The sequence below is a fragment of the Gymnoscopelus braueri genome, assembly GCF_963280865.1.
Source record: "Gymnoscopelus braueri genome assembly, chromosome: 17".
In the NCBI taxonomy this organism is placed as follows: Eukaryota; Metazoa; Chordata; class Actinopteri; order Myctophiformes; family Myctophidae; genus Gymnoscopelus; species Gymnoscopelus braueri.
Window position 1 is genome coordinate 37985739 of NC_137617.1, and position 15693 is coordinate 38001431.

Below are 15693 nucleotides of genomic sequence, written 5' to 3' on the forward strand. Positions count from 1 at the left end.
AAGACAGCCTGTGAGTAACAAGAAAGCTGTCCTCTCGCTGCACCTTGCGTGAGATGCTGAGCCAATAGAGGTGGTGGGGGGGGTCCGGGAAGGGGGGAGGCTGTTGGGGAGAGGGAGAGAGAGAGAGAGAGAGAGAGAGAGAGAGAGAGAGATAATGCAGTGAGAGGAAGTAGAAAAAAAAGCCTCTTCTCTGCCTTTTCATTTCGAGGAAGTTTGTATCACCATCTAAAATCTATGCCAGTGGTTCTCAACCAGTGGTCCTTGAGGGGGTTCCAGGTGGTCCCCAGCTAAATGATGGAGGGTTGGTGACCAAATGGAACCAAATTTGGTTTCATTTTACACTCTCAAGAGTTACATTATTGTTAAACATCCGCATTAGTTAATCAAAGAATTGTTATTTTGATCAGCGTTTGCCTGTTATCTCTCCTAATGGTAGCAACATCAATACAGCATGGAATTGTCGACAAAACCATATCAAACGATAAGAAATATTATAAAGTCTTGGGTCTGAGAGTCTAAATCTCATCAAATGGTGGTCCGTGGCTCAAATGTCAAATAAATATAAAGATATGAAAAGGATTGGAAAGGGTTGAAAACCACTGATCTATGCCATCACAGTTGCATGCAGAGCCGTCCAAAAAGGCCATGTTCGTTTTCTTGGCACACTTTTATTGGAGGGTGTTTTTTTTTCTCCCTCTCTTTCTCCATTCCCTTGCATCAGCCTAATAAGGATCTGAGGGCTTTAATATGGTCGCCAATGGAGGCTGCAGCCATTTAATAACAATGCAATAGTTCCTCACAGCAGAGGTCCGGTGTCGCACGGTACGCCCTGCCGGGTGCAGATGGTACATTGTCTGTGGTTTTCCCGAAAACATTCTCTCTCTCTCACTCTCTCTCTCTCTCACTCTCTGAGATGTTTATTCTGTTCTCCACCATCCATCCACAACACTGCCCTTTTGTCAGCGATGTTCTAACTCTCTTCTTGAGAGAGAAATAACACACAATCACTCCACACCACATAATATCGTATTTCATCTCTGGTCAAGCTGAAGCTGAAGATGATCTGTGTGCACGGCTGCGCGCGCGTGTGTGTGTGTGCGTGCGTGTGTGTGTATGTGTGTGTGTCCGCGTTAAGCCTCTCGCTTGTGTCTCAGCCTCCCGCCGTGGGGGACATCTGGAGGAGGCGTCGCTGTGTACTCAGAGAGGAGGTGGGGAGTTAGGGCTTGAAATATCACTCTCCAAGGACAAGAACTGGCTTTCATTAACACACAAAAGGGAGGGAGGGAGGGGGGGGAATAAAATGGACTTCGGAGCATTTATTCAAATCAACGCGGCTATAATGCTGCGCCATAAGCCAGTCACCTTGCCACGTACGTTCCCCCCCCCCAAAAAAAAACCATCCTGTACATCATCAGTGGCGGCCCTTCCCCTCCATCTCTCACCGCTGAGAGCAATTAGAGCAGCATTTTGATGAAAATGGCCGGTAATTCAGCGTACAGCAAAGGCTCCAGAGCGACCATCCCCACAAGGTAGGTGTTCATTACGCACCAGCGGGGAAGAGCCTCTTCTTAACGCATTAAGGCCGGGAACGCATCTGCGTCATTTTTTTTTTTCTTTCTTTGGGCTATTCAAAAATAGCAGATCTACAAGCTCATAGCGCGGCACTCAGTGCTAGGAGCCTGTAGATGTGCTTTTTTTTTTTTTTATCGTGAAAATGTGTGCAAATCTTTGAATATATATATATATTTTAAAGCGAACATTTTTAACTCAAATCTTTGCTTCTGGGGGATTCTACAAATGTCTTCTAAATCCTAACCCTTGAAAAAACGTATGGTTCTCAAACTTTTTAATGTCAAGGACCACAAAAATTATATGTATTTGGCCGCGGACCCCCATCTCAAAATATTTTGTTCCAGGGACCCCCAGAAGCAAAGATTTGAGTTACAAATGTTTGCTTTAAAAAATATAGATATTCAAAGATTTGCACACATTTTCAAGATTTTTTTTAAAAATTGCAGATCTACAAGCTTGTAGCGCAGCACTTGGTGCCGCACTATGAGCTTGTATATCTGCTATTTTTGAATAGCCAAAGAAATAAAAAAATGACACAGATGCGTTTCCCGGTCTTAGTGGGTTAATAGAGTGCTGGCCATAAACATCCCTCATCATCACTGGACCTGCCATTTGATCTTACCTCTGGGGCTTCTAGCTACTGGGCATCTTCATTCATTTCACTGAGCGTACCAAATGTCTGTTTACCCGGTAATGGACTACGCCCCGAGAGTTGTTATATGGACGGACAAAGTGAACGCGCCCGACAAGAGTGTGTGGTGGTAGTGGTGATTAACGACTGAATTAGAAAACAAGTCTGGGTCACCTTCTTTAACCCGTTCAGACCGGGAAACGCATATCCGTGTAACCACTTCGACCGTTGTTTTATACTTTGGGCTATTCAAAAATAGCAGATATACAAGCGCATAGCGCGGCACCGAGTGCCGCGCTATGCGCTTGTAGATCTGCCATTTTAGAAAAGCCGTGAAAATTCGTGCAAATCTTTGAATATATATATATTTTTAAAGCGAACATTTTTGACTCAAATCTTTGCTTCTGGGGGTCCCTGGAACAACATATTTTGAGATGGGGGTCCGCGGCCAAATGCATATAATTTTGGGGGCCCTTGACATGAAAAGGTTTGAGAACCACTGATATAGAAACATACGTTTTTTCAAAAAACTGTTAGGATTTAGAAGACATTTGTAGAATCCCCCAGAAGCAAAGATTTGAGTTAAAAATGTTTGCTTTAAAAATATATATATTCAAAGATCTGCACACATTTTCACGATTTTACAACGAAATTGCAGATCTACAAGCTCGTAGCGCGGCACTCTGTGCCGTGCTATGAGCTTGTAGATCTGCTATTTTTTGAATAGCCAAATAAATCTAAAAAAAGACACACAGATGCGTTCCCGGTCTTAATGGGTTAACGTCATGATGGATGGTCTAATGCGGTGGAATCTGATGGTGTTTTCGTTGTAGCCGCGGCTACAACCCCGCCGTCGCAATTTGAGCCGCGTGACAGTTCATTTTACACAGTGCATCGCATTATCAAAAAAAAAACGCCGTTATATCCAAATCGATGCGTAATCGATAAACCGCTGCAGCCGCACTGTAATTAACGGCCAACTAAACAATGCAGTGCACGAGGTCCCAAATCGAGGCGCTTTACGCCCTACGATAATAGGCAAATCACATTGATGATTGTGCACGAGACCATGTGCCCATATCGCCTGCTTGTAAAGCCTTAGTTAGCGGTGCCCTGGTTCAGCTGTGTATCTGCCATCTCTCCTGTCACAGGCAGTTTACAAGACTGTGAACGAGGGTCGCCATCTGTCCCACCTCGGTGGGGCGCACAGAGGGACGTTTTGCTCGCTTTTTATTTTGGCACGCCCGACTTCTCCTAATGCTGCACAAATGTTTGGAGACATTACATAAGCAATGACATGTAAACTAGGAGGGAAGAGAGAATGAGAGAGAGAGACGGGTGGAAAAAGAGAGAAATATAAGGAGAGAGAGAAAATGCTAGAGCAGTGGTTTTCAACCCGTTTCCTATCAAGGTCCATTATTTATTCGGCATTTGAGCCACGGACCACCATTTGATGAGATTTAGCCTCTCAGACTTCCCAAAACTTAGAATATTGTGTTATGGTTGGATAAGATTTTGTCCACAATTCCATGCTGTATTGATGTTGGTACCATAGGAGAGAGAACAGGCAAACGTTGATCAAAATAACAATTATTCTACGTTCTCTGTGTAGACTTCTTGTAAATTAAGTAATGCAGATGATGTTTAACAATAAATTAACTCTTGAGAGCATAAAATGAAACCAAATGGACCAGTTAGGGTCCATTTGGCTCCCAAGAGTTAAAGATCTACGTATAAAGGTCCATTTGTTACCAACTCTCCATCATTTAGCTGGGGACAACCTGGAACCCCCTCAAGGACCACAGGTGGTCCCCGGACCACTGGTTGAGAACCACTGCGCTAGAGGGATTAACCCACACGTACCTATATTGGGCATGTCATTACAACAGATCTACAAATATAGAAGATCTACAAGTGTGAGCTTTTTTAATTTCCTATTTTAGTGTTACACCATCATATGATGATGTGTAAAATAGGGCTTGAATCAGTGGTTCTCAACCAGTGGTCCTTGGGGGGGGGGGGGGGGGGTACCAGGGGGTCCACAGCGAAATGAGTTAACATAGCGTCACAATCATTTTAACCACTTAGCTTTGGGCTATTCAAAAATAGCAGATATACAAGCTCATAGCGCGGCACCGAGTGCCGCGCTATGAGCTTGTAGATCTGCTATTTTTGAAAAATCTTGAAAATGTGTGCATATCTTCGAATATACAAATATTTTTAAAGCGAACATTTTTAACTAAAATCTTTGCTTCTGGCACAAAACATTTTCAGATGGGGGTCCGCGGGCCAAAATGTATGTCAATTTAGGGGTCCTTGGCATGAAAAAAGGTTGAAAACCACCGGCTTAAACGGTTAATGGGGTGAGAGATCATCCCTGGTTTACTGGAAAATCAGACCATGTGAGCCATGGATTCAACTCCAGTGTTGCGTCAGATTGGAGCTCTCTCCACTGGGAGCAAAAAAAAAAGGCAATCTGGGAGAGAATGGAGGAATGAGGTTCAACCGGTCAATGAAAAAAGGTGAGGCTGCATGGTGAACAGAAAGAAACACGCCAGCCTTCTTCACTGGAGGAGAGAGAAAACCGCAACCTGATGCTCGCTGGTTGCACTCTACTGTAGCGCCTCGCAGCCAAAAGTAAAAAGGCGTCCATTGTTGTTTGCTCCGTGTGTGAGCACGTATGAAAGGTGAGCGGGTCATCCCCGCTAACATGATATACCATGAACATCCTGGGAGAGAGAGAGGGTTTCGGAGTAAGCGAGGCATGTTGCAACCGACACCCCGGAAGAGTGCATTTGCATGATGTTATTAACCCATTAAGACCGGGGGGACGCATCTGTGTAACCATGTTATACTATGGCTATTCAAAAATAGCAGATCTACAAGCTCATAGCGCGGCACCGAGTGCCGCGCTACGAGCTTGTAGATCTGCTGTTTTTTGAAAAAATCGTGAATATTTTTGCAAATCTTTGAATATAAGCAAACAAAACTAAAATCTTTGCTTCTGGGGGGTCCCTGGAACAACATATTTTGAGATGGGGTCCGCAACCAAATACATATAATTTGGGGGGTTCTTGACATGAAAAAGTTGGAGCACCACTGATATAGTAACATACGTTTTTTTTTTCAGAAAACTGTTAGGATTCAGAAGACATTTGTAGAATCCCCCCAGAAGCAAAGATTTGAGTTACAAATGTTCGCTTTGAAAAAATATATATATATTCAAAGATTTGCACACATTTTCACGATTTTTCAAAAAAACATAGCAGATCTACTTGTATATCTGCTATTTTTTGAATAGCCCAAAGAAATCTTAAAAATGGCACACAGATGCGTTTCCCGGTCCTATTGGATTAATTCTCTCCCTGCTCCCCTTCACCAGGGGGATGGAGACGGAGCTCTTCTTCTCGCTATAGTAACCCAGGCATGTGAACGGGAATCTCACGAGGACGTGAATTTGATCTCACCCAAACGCATATCTCTCTCTGTACAACCACATCATATGGAGCAGGCAAGGGGGGGGGGGGTACGGTTCAGGGAGTCTTTAGGGGGGTTGGGGGGGGGGGGGTGGTAGTTCATGCATACATACATTTGATTAGATTCATTCCCTTGGCCAAGCCCTAACGTTAACAGTTGAGCAACAACTCGAATCGCAAGATTTTTTATGTCATATAGGCTATTTCTATACGTTCAGTAATTCTTCCTGGTCGCTCACGTTCATGAATATTTCATGGCGTTTAAAAAAAAAAAAATCCTACAAGAGTTACGTCCAAATATTAGTACTGCACGGTATAATATCCCATTACAAACCTGGAAAAAAACCCACCCAGCTTCATTAACCAAAGTTGATATGCAGATAAGTGAAAGCCGCGGCGGCGGATAGCAAATGATGATGATGGTGGTGCGGTTGGTACGGCAGTTTGCTTTTGCTGGCAGATTGCATTGAGTGAGGGATCTGGTTTGTTGGCGCCGTGGTGGTGGTGGTGGTGGTGGTGGTGGTCCCCTCCCCCCCCACATACCCCCCCCCCACCATCTCCATCTTTACAGCCTGCCCTGCAATTAATGATGCACTCTGATGTTCCTGGAACCACCCCCCATCCTGAGTGAATGTGTGTGTGTGTGTGCGCTCGCCTGTGTGTGTGTGTGCCTGTGTGTGTGTGTGTGTGTGTGTGTGTGTGTGCTCGCGTGCCTGCGTGTGTGTGCGTGCGCGTGCGTGTACATGTTCGCATCAACATGAGAGAGCTAATTTTCTCTACTACACACCAGGCAGGATAACCAGTGAATTTGTATTCCGTAATGAGACGGGAGCCCGAGATGATGGTGAATTTGTAAGCGTGCACCAACCTCTCATAATTCCATTTAGTATTTCTGTAAACACAAACGACACGGGCAGCACAGTACTAGTTACAGACCCCCCCCCCCCCCATCCCATTCCCCCCTCCTCCTCCTCCTCCTCCTCCCCCCAACCCCACCCACCCTCCTCCTCCTCGACACTCATCAAGACTCCCCGACATCTCACAAGAGAACCCAAGGGCAGGAGAGGAGGGAGATACGGGCAAATCACATCATGGGACATGAAATTAATCCGCCAGCCCTCCCAAAACATTTGGCCTTCACACGTTTAACCCACTAAGACCGGGAACGCATCTGTGTGTCATTTTAAGATTTCTTTCGGCTATTCAAAAATAGCAGATATACAAGCTCATAGCGCGGCACCGAGTGCCGCGCTATGAGCTTGTAGATCTGCTATTTTTGAAAAAAAATCTTGAAAATGTGTGCAAATCTTTGAATATATATATTTATATGTAACTGTCAAATTTCTCAACAAATGCCTTCATTTTTCTGAAAAACTATTGTTTCTATATCAGTGGTGCTCAAACTTTTTCTTGTCAAGACCCCAAAAATGTATATGTTTTTGGCCGCCAATCCCCATCAAAATATGTTGTTCCAGGGACCCCCAGAAGCAAAGATTTGAGTTAAAAATGTTCACTTTAAAAATATATATATATTCAAAGATCTGCACAAATTTTCCCGATTTTTCAAAAATAGATTTACAAGCTCTGCGCTACGAGCTTGTAGATCTGCTATTTTTGAATAGCCAAAGTATAAAATAATGGCTACAGCAAAAATCGAAAATGACACACATAGATGCGTTCCCGGTCGCAATGGGTTAACCTTGAAACTGTCTTTTCTTTTTCACTCCACCGTGTTAAGACTTCACAACACCACCCTAACCCCCCCATCCCCCCCCCCCCCCATCACGTCCAACAGAAGGGGTCTGATGGGTACGACAATGGCCACGCTTTGTTAATTATTCAATGGAATCCTTCACTGTGCTGCACCATGATACGTTGTAATTTCATTTCACTTACGTCCGTTTCATAATGCAATACACAATTGAGCAAAGGGCCCCCCCCCCCCCCCCCCTTAACGTCCCAAAAGACCACTTCCTTCTTAAGATAATAGAAAGGCTTTTGTGTGCCTTTTGCCTTTGGAGAAATCCTTGGTGGATTATGCAAGTGCCGGGGATTCAAGAGCACATCAATTAATGTGCATTAAATGAAACGAGTATTACGTTGTATGAGGAAAATAATTAATAACTCTAATTGGTTGCTCTATTCCTTTGGCTTGACTCCCAAGCCGGCATCACACCTTGTGCTGCTAACAGGGGGCTCCATTGGACCCCCTCCCCCCGTCCAAAGCCACAGGGGTCACGACGTAAAACGGCGTTTGACCTTTTACACAGCTGAAAGACAATCCAGTTCAGTTCCACATGGCTAACACCTATCTCCTCACAATATCTAATTTCAGCTGCAATACCGTAGACATAGAGGTCTTCAACATGGAGTCCGGGACCCATTGGGGGTCCTCAAGAGTTACTACAGGGGGTCCGCCCAAATCTGTGTATGATTTTTTACATTAACCGCTTCAACCAAGCGTCCCTATTCTGATGAGAACTTTAGCCAGAAAATAGCAGATCTTCTATTTTCGGCAAAGAAGTTTGGTGTTGGGGGAAAAAAGAGCAGACCAAGTACAGAGTGAAAAGGTCAAGTTTACTTAGTAGCCTATGGACGGTTTAAGTGGTTAAATGTCTGGAAATCCACATTAACCCATTGAGACCTGAAGCCGATTCTACATGTCTCCTAAATCTCAACAGTATTCAGAAAAACGTATGTTTCTATATCAGTGGTGCTCAATCTTTTTCATGTCAAGGACCCCCAAAATTATATGTATTTGGCCACGGACCCCCATCAAAATATTTTGTTCCAGGGACCCCCAGAAGCAAAGATTTGAGTTAAAAATGTTCGCTTTAAAAATATATATATTAAAAGATTTGCACACATTTTCAAAATCTTTCAAAAATAGCAGATCTACAAGCTCGTAGCGCGGCACTCGGTGCCGCGCTATGAGCTTGTAGATCTGCTATTTTTGAATAGCCAAAAGTGTAAAATAATGCTTTTTAGCTCAAATCTAAAAATGACACAGTTCCAGGTCTTAATGGGTTAAAATGAATCCAAGATACACTGATGACACTGCTGTCAAACAAGTCAATGAAGCTACCTATGAAATCTATGGGGGGGGGGGGGGGGAAATGTATGCAATATATAATGGGGGTCCCTGCTTTATCTCTCTCTCTCAGTCAAGGGGTCCTTGGCCTGAAAAACATTGACGACCCCTGCTGTCGACATAGAGGTGTACTGTGGGCAGACTGCTACATGGACACGTTACCATTCTACGTGAAGCCTCCTAAAACTTCGCAAGGTCAATTTGACTTTGTTTCGAATAAAAAGCTAAAAACATCTGGATGAGTTGAATCCAATTGCTGTGTCTTGGCTTCTTCTTTGTGTTACAGAGAGAGTGAAATCACACTGGCAGGCACGGGGGTTCTGCTATTCCAACCGATTACAAACTCTTCAGCCCTATTCCCCAAGAAAAAGACATCTAGGGCTCCAATTATCCTTCACCCCTGTGTGTGTCTGCAGAGAAGGGAATCGCTGCAATCGTCATTTCAGGGGCAAGTTAATGGAGTCAGGAGGAGAGAAAGACAACCCCCCCCCCCCACCCTACACACACCCTTCCTCTAGTAACCCTGGAAAAAATCAAGACAGAAGGAGGAGCCTTCGGGAGGACAGAGAAGCAAAGAAAAATTGGGGATATCATTACTATGTAGCATTTGTATAAAAGGTTAGAGGAATGCTGGACGAGTGAATCCAACTCTTTCGGTTGCAGTGAGTGGTTGCTACATGTCATCTTAACCCATTAAGACCGGGAACGCATCTGTGTCATTTTTTAGATTTCTTTGGGCTATTCAAAAATAGCAGATCTACAAGTTTATAGCGCGGCACTAATCTTTGCTTTTGGGGATTCTACATAATGTCTTCTAAGTGTTGCTATAATATCAGACATTTCATGTCAAGGAACCCCAAAATGATATGTATTTGGCCGCGGACCCCCCCCCCCCAACCATCTCAAAATATGTTGTTCCAGGGACCCCCAGCAGCAAAGATTCAAGTTAAAATGTTCGCCTTAAATATATTCAAAGATTTGCACAAATTCTCACGATTTTTCTAAAATAGCAGATCTACAAGCTCTATTTTTGAATAGCCTAAGTATAAAATAATGGATAAAGTGGTTACACAGATGCGTTCCCGGTCTTAATGGGTTAAACTGATCCACTTTGGCCGAGAGCAAACCACAGTGGGGTGGGGGGGTGGGGGTGGGTTCGGGTACCAGTGGCTTTTTTTGGGGGGGGGGGGGTTCAGTTTATAGTTCCCAGTTTTTTGTTTAGTTTTTTCCCTCTTTTGTCTTTTACATTATCCTGGCTTTCAGCTGAATCAATCTTGCCTTTGGTTTGGAGTAGATAATGAGCACGTTCGCTCGGCCTGGCTTCAAATGAGCACCACTGTGCACCCACAGCTCCTCCACAGCCCAGCACACAGTCACATACTGTATGCAGACACTTTTGAGGAAGGCAGCGAGAGGAGAAACGGAGAGGGAGAGAGAGAGATAGAGCGATAGAGAGAGAGAGAGAAGATAAGTCTCAGCCTACAGAGACCAATTAAAAGCACATATTCAAATTGACCTAAAAGAAACACAGTCAGGCATTCATTTATGGTTAGTGTAGTGCCCTGTCCCGAAAGCTCCACTCGCTCGCCGTCAAATCCATCCCCATTGTTTTCAACTCTGGCAAGCGCACAATCGCTACACAGAGAGAGAAGACAGAGGGGAGACTTAAACGCTGTGTCTTATCTTTGTATAATCAAAGACTATATAGAGAGAGGTACAGAGCCCACTCGTTTTTTTCCACACTAGATACACTCACTCTCTTTCATAGATAGAGCCTGGGATTCATCAGCCCCGGTCCGTAGTACTAAAGCTATGTACACACACACATCAGATGATCTGTATCAAGCAGTGGTGGAAAGGGAGAACTCGAGTTGAAATCCATAATGATCGCTGCAATTAAGACTAGCACAACCGCAAAGAAAGCAGCCACTCCTCACAGAGGATGAGGCAATACATCGAATTAGCAGTTCTCTCACACGTTGTAAATGATAACGATGTGTTCTCACATTACATTGGGAGGTCATGTGTAGTTACATTGTAACACTGTATGACTGCGGTTTTAGGCGCTCGCTGCTCGTTAAATGCACCCAGCAGCTACAGGAAGGCTATCTCCGGGTGGGTACCGTTTTAAGCGGGCACAGAAAACAGCGGATATTTGACTCCATAACTTTGGTTCCCATTTTGGAGGCGGTCCGCCCAGCGGGCCCGGCTAGCGGGTGTGCTCTCTGAAACGGAGCTCCATCCCCGGGCTCCTCGCCTCGCTCCTTCCAGGGAGGCTAGCTCGCCATAAATCCCCTCTAATGGTCACCGGTGAGAGAACTTTTTAACACAGGGCTTAGCAAGCCACTGTTATTCACCCCGTTAGAGTGAGAGTCTCTGGATGATGGATGGTAATAAATATTGCACGGGGCTAACGGAGGTCCCCTCGGAGACGTTCAATTGCCTTGAGTGATAGGGTGCTGCTCAGCAACGCTAGGGGAGAGGATGGCAGCGAGGGCTAGGCTCTTCAAGGGAGCCGAGGTAACTAAGTCAGTTCAATTTCCTCCTCTGGAAACATTGGATGCATTGCCCCCCCCCCTTCCCCGCCCCTCCCTCTCCTTATTCCCTTCTATTACCTCGTGGTGGTGTGACAATGCTGAAGCACAGAGGAGGGTGAGCGAGGAATGGTTAAGTTATGGGGGGGGGGGGGGGGATCTGCCGCCATCTCAACTTAACCTTTTAAGACTGGGAACGCATCTGTGTCATTTTTTTTTATTTCTTTGGGCTATTCAAAAATAGCAGATATACAAGCTCATAGTGCTATGAGCTTGTAGATCTGCTATTTTTTAAAATGTGTGCAAATTTGTGCAAATCTTTGAAGATATGTTTTTTAAAGTGAACATTTGTACTCAAATCTTTGCTTCTGGGGATTCTACAAATGTCTTCTAAATCCTAACAGTTTTCTGCAAAACGTATGTCGCTATATGAGTGGTTCTCAAACTTTCCAATGTCAAGGACCACCCATAATTATATGTATTTGGCCGCGGACCCCCATCTCAAAATATGTTGTTCCAGGGACCCCCAGAAGCAAAGATTGGAGTTAAAAATGTTCGTCTTGAAACATACATTCAAAGATTTCCACAAAGTTTCCACGATTTTTCAAAAGATATGCAAGCTCATAGCTTGCATATCTGCTATTTTTGAATAGCCAAAAGAAATCTTAAAATGACACACAGATGCGTTCCCAGTCTTAATGGGTTAAGAGCAGTACGTCTGACTTTTTTCATTTTTTTTATAACGAGGGATTGATCACCCCAAGGGACTAATCCTGTGTGTGACCATCATATATATATATATATATACCTGACGAGCGAATGGGGGAGCAATAAATGCTGAAGAGGGAGTTATGACCGTGCAGCAGTATACTCACTACTGGACCAGCTTAATCAGGCTTCTCTCTGACAAGGGGGCTTTGTGTTGTGCTGAGCTGTCGTCCACCATCTTAAATGCTTCCTTGACAATGGCCAACGACAGAGCAGATGTCCACACACACACACACACATCTGTATAGCGGCCTTATATTCCTCCCATGCACACCCCCTACACCCCCCTCCCTCCCTCCAAGCGTGTGACTGTGCAACACCCTCTCTCTCCCTCACACACGCACACAACCCTGTTGTGCACGAGCATGCACGCACGCACACACACACAGGCGCGCGCACGCGCAAAAGGGCTGGCTTCCACAGGTCGTTGCCCATTCAGCTTTCAAAACGTCAATCAAAATGATCAACATGTCCTGTTTCCAGTACAAAAAGTACTCACATTTTTTACTTTAGTAAAAGTATCAATACTGCAATGTAGAAGTGCTCTGTTACAAGTAAAAATGTACTTGAGTAAAAGTACAAAAGTGTTGGTATCAAAATGTACATAAAAGTACGAAAAGTAAAAGTAATAAAATGTTTGAAAATAGCAGATCTACAAGCTCACAACGCGTCGAGCTTGTAGATTGTGTTGAGCTTGTAGATCGGCTATTTTCAAATAGCCTATGTATAAAATAAGGCTGAAGTTTTCAAATGATTGTAGAGGAGTAAAAGTACAATATTCGCCTCAGAGACGTGGTGGAGTAGAAGTAAAAGTACTGAAAATTGGAAATACTACAGTAAAGTAAAATTACCTAAAGATTGTGCTGAAGTACAGTACTTGAGTAAATGTACTTAGTTACTTTACACCACTGGTCGTTCCCCATTCAGCTTTTCAAAACGTCAATCAAAATCATCAACATGTCCTGTTTTTCCCACTCATTTTGGAAACTAATTATAACAAAGTCATAGCAAGAGAAAGTAATCTAATTTCATGACGATTCATGTTTGTCATATCAAGATTACTTTAGCACGCCACACACACACTTTAAAGTCTCCTCTCCACCATCACGTTTACTTTGTGAGAAACGTAACTTTTTGGCTCATTTTAATTCAAGTGATGGAGGAAGACTTACAGTAAAGTGCTGACAATCTCATGCTAATTAGGCTAATACTGCAAGTGCTCTATAATTGGTTTTATAATGGTGCAATTATTGACTTTTACTTATTGGATATAGGTTAGGCCAGTGGATTATTTAAACCCACAATTTTAATCCATTTTAACATCCATTTTTTGATTACACTGGAAAAGCCATATTTTACACATTCCCTGCAAATAATAAAGTCAGTGAAATAGCTAAAGCAGTGTGGCCAGTCTGGCCACTAGGAAGAGGCTGACAACCTATAATTCATTGCCATCACCTTGCATACAGAATCATATTTCCTTGCTATTACATGGTCGGTACTTATAGGGACATGTCGTGCCAGCATCTTACACCAGGCATTCCCCCCATCATCGTACATAATCTTTAAAATATGAATTATTAAATCCATATGAGGGGTATTGGCTGGCACTGCCAGTGCCAGCCAATACCCCTCATATTGATTTAATAATCAACACACACAGCAACTCTCCAGGTGGTACAAATGGAACCAAATGGACCCCATAAGGGTTCCATTTGTCCACTCTGGGACTGGGGGAGTACAGTAGGGTTTGTGCAGTCCATTACAGTGCAGCAGATGTGCCCCCCATTCATACAAATGGAACCAAATGGACCCCCATAAGGGTTCCATTTGTACCCTCTCTGGGACATGGTTCATACATGTTTTTTACAGTGAGCAGCAGATGTGCTCCATTCATTGCAATCACTTATGTAAAAAAAAAAGAAAGAAAGATGCACAGCAGAAAGCACAGAGCTCCAGATAACACTCTAAAAAAGCAACACTATATTCTGGCTTCTTCACAGTAACTCTTCTCAACTGTGATCGACTAGGATCTCGTGAATATTATATCCTCACAGGATGAGAACATGTACAGTTACTGTACAGTTACAAGAACAGCAGCAGGCATAACTAAAAAAAAGCACCAACAATGCACTACTTCCTTCCTATTTCAGATCAGAAACCCAACAACAAACTGTAGGGTTAAATAAATCTCCTTCACGGTCCGATCGACGTCTTCCTTCTTGCAAAGAATATATATCCTGCAATAAGGTGAGATTCGAGATCCTACAAAACCCAACAACATGCATTCAGGGCTAGCCTTCAAAACATATAAGATCCAGTACGTGAAGGTTGTTTTTAGGTTCTTATTATACGTGATCAGAAATGTCCTCGATCTTCTGCACAGGAGTGATCAAATGTGACCAAACCACAAGAGTGTTACAAATGTAACCAAATGGACCCGTAATTGGTTACATTTGCAACACTCTCGTGGTTTGGTTACATTTGTAACACTCTTGATCACTAATTCACTCCTCGATCATTCCTTATAGTCTTCATGGCGCAGTAAGGTGAAACACACACACATGGTCACGGATCTAGAGAAGGTTTATGCGGACGATCGGATACAATGTATCGCCACCACAGCCATGCACCCAACATAATAACTCGATACAATGTATCGCCACAGCCATGCACCCTCCACCATCTGAGCAACAAAAAAAAAACGTGTTTTTCAGGGATTTTCTTGCTGCGATCACGATCAATCATCTTACCTGAGATGAATGATGTTGTTTAGTTGCAAGTTGACTGAAGATATAAGCCCGAGTTGTTGTTTTTTTTTAGGCACGCATAGACATCATGATCTGATCCGCTTCTTCAGGAGGAATGTTTTCATCTATTGGAGATGTTTTGTTGTTGAGTAAATTCTTTGCTGATCCACCTTTTCAACTTAATCCTCCGATCGGGTTTTGGCGAGAAGGTTGTCGGTTCAGATGAAGAGAGACGCGCGGCTTTTTTTGGTCCAATTGAAGTGATAATTCACAACACAACGTGGTGATATATAATATATATATATATATGTATATGTATGTGTGTGTGTGTGTGTGTGTGTGTGTCCTGTTTTCAAGACGAGCGAAGGCAGGCGGCGAGTAGGTGTCTAGTAGCAATAATAACTGTTTCAGGGGCTTATTCTTTTCTCTTTTTTTCCTCTCCTTCTCTGTCCGTCAGTCTCTTTTTTTTTTTTTTTTTGCTATAGTCACACTGTCTCTCTAACTCTGTGTGTGTTTTTTTTTTATCAAGGCGGGGTCTTGGGTCGTTTAAACCAATGACATAAACCTATAAGAGAGCCAGCCTCGCCCCCCACACGTATCCACTGCTCTCTTCCACACACACACACACACGCACACACACACACACACACGCACACACACACACACACACACACACACACACACACACACACACACGCGCACGCACACGCACGCACACGCACACGCACACGCACACACACACCACAGCCCATTCTCCCAGGATTAGCACGGGTGAGCGGGCACTGGGCTGCACTACTATACACTATACTCCCACTCTATGTAGTGTAGTGTGTGTGTGTGTGTGTGTGTGTGTGTGTGTGTGCACTACTTG

General features: G+C 43.8%; 1 protein-coding gene across 2 annotated transcripts in view; it reads right to left on the bottom strand.

The window, feature by feature from the left end:
- The window catches only part of ctbp2l (C-terminal binding protein 2, like), a 158831-nt gene extending 143553 nt beyond the window's left edge, over nucleotides 1–15278 (bottom strand). For both annotated transcript variants that reach the window (XM_080454242.1, XM_080454245.1), the window contains exon 1: nucleotides 14826–15278. The gene's annotated coding sequence lies outside the window, so the exon portion shown is untranslated. The remainder of the gene's footprint in view (nucleotides 1–14825) is intronic.
- Nucleotides 15279–15693: the final 415 nt, after the last annotated feature.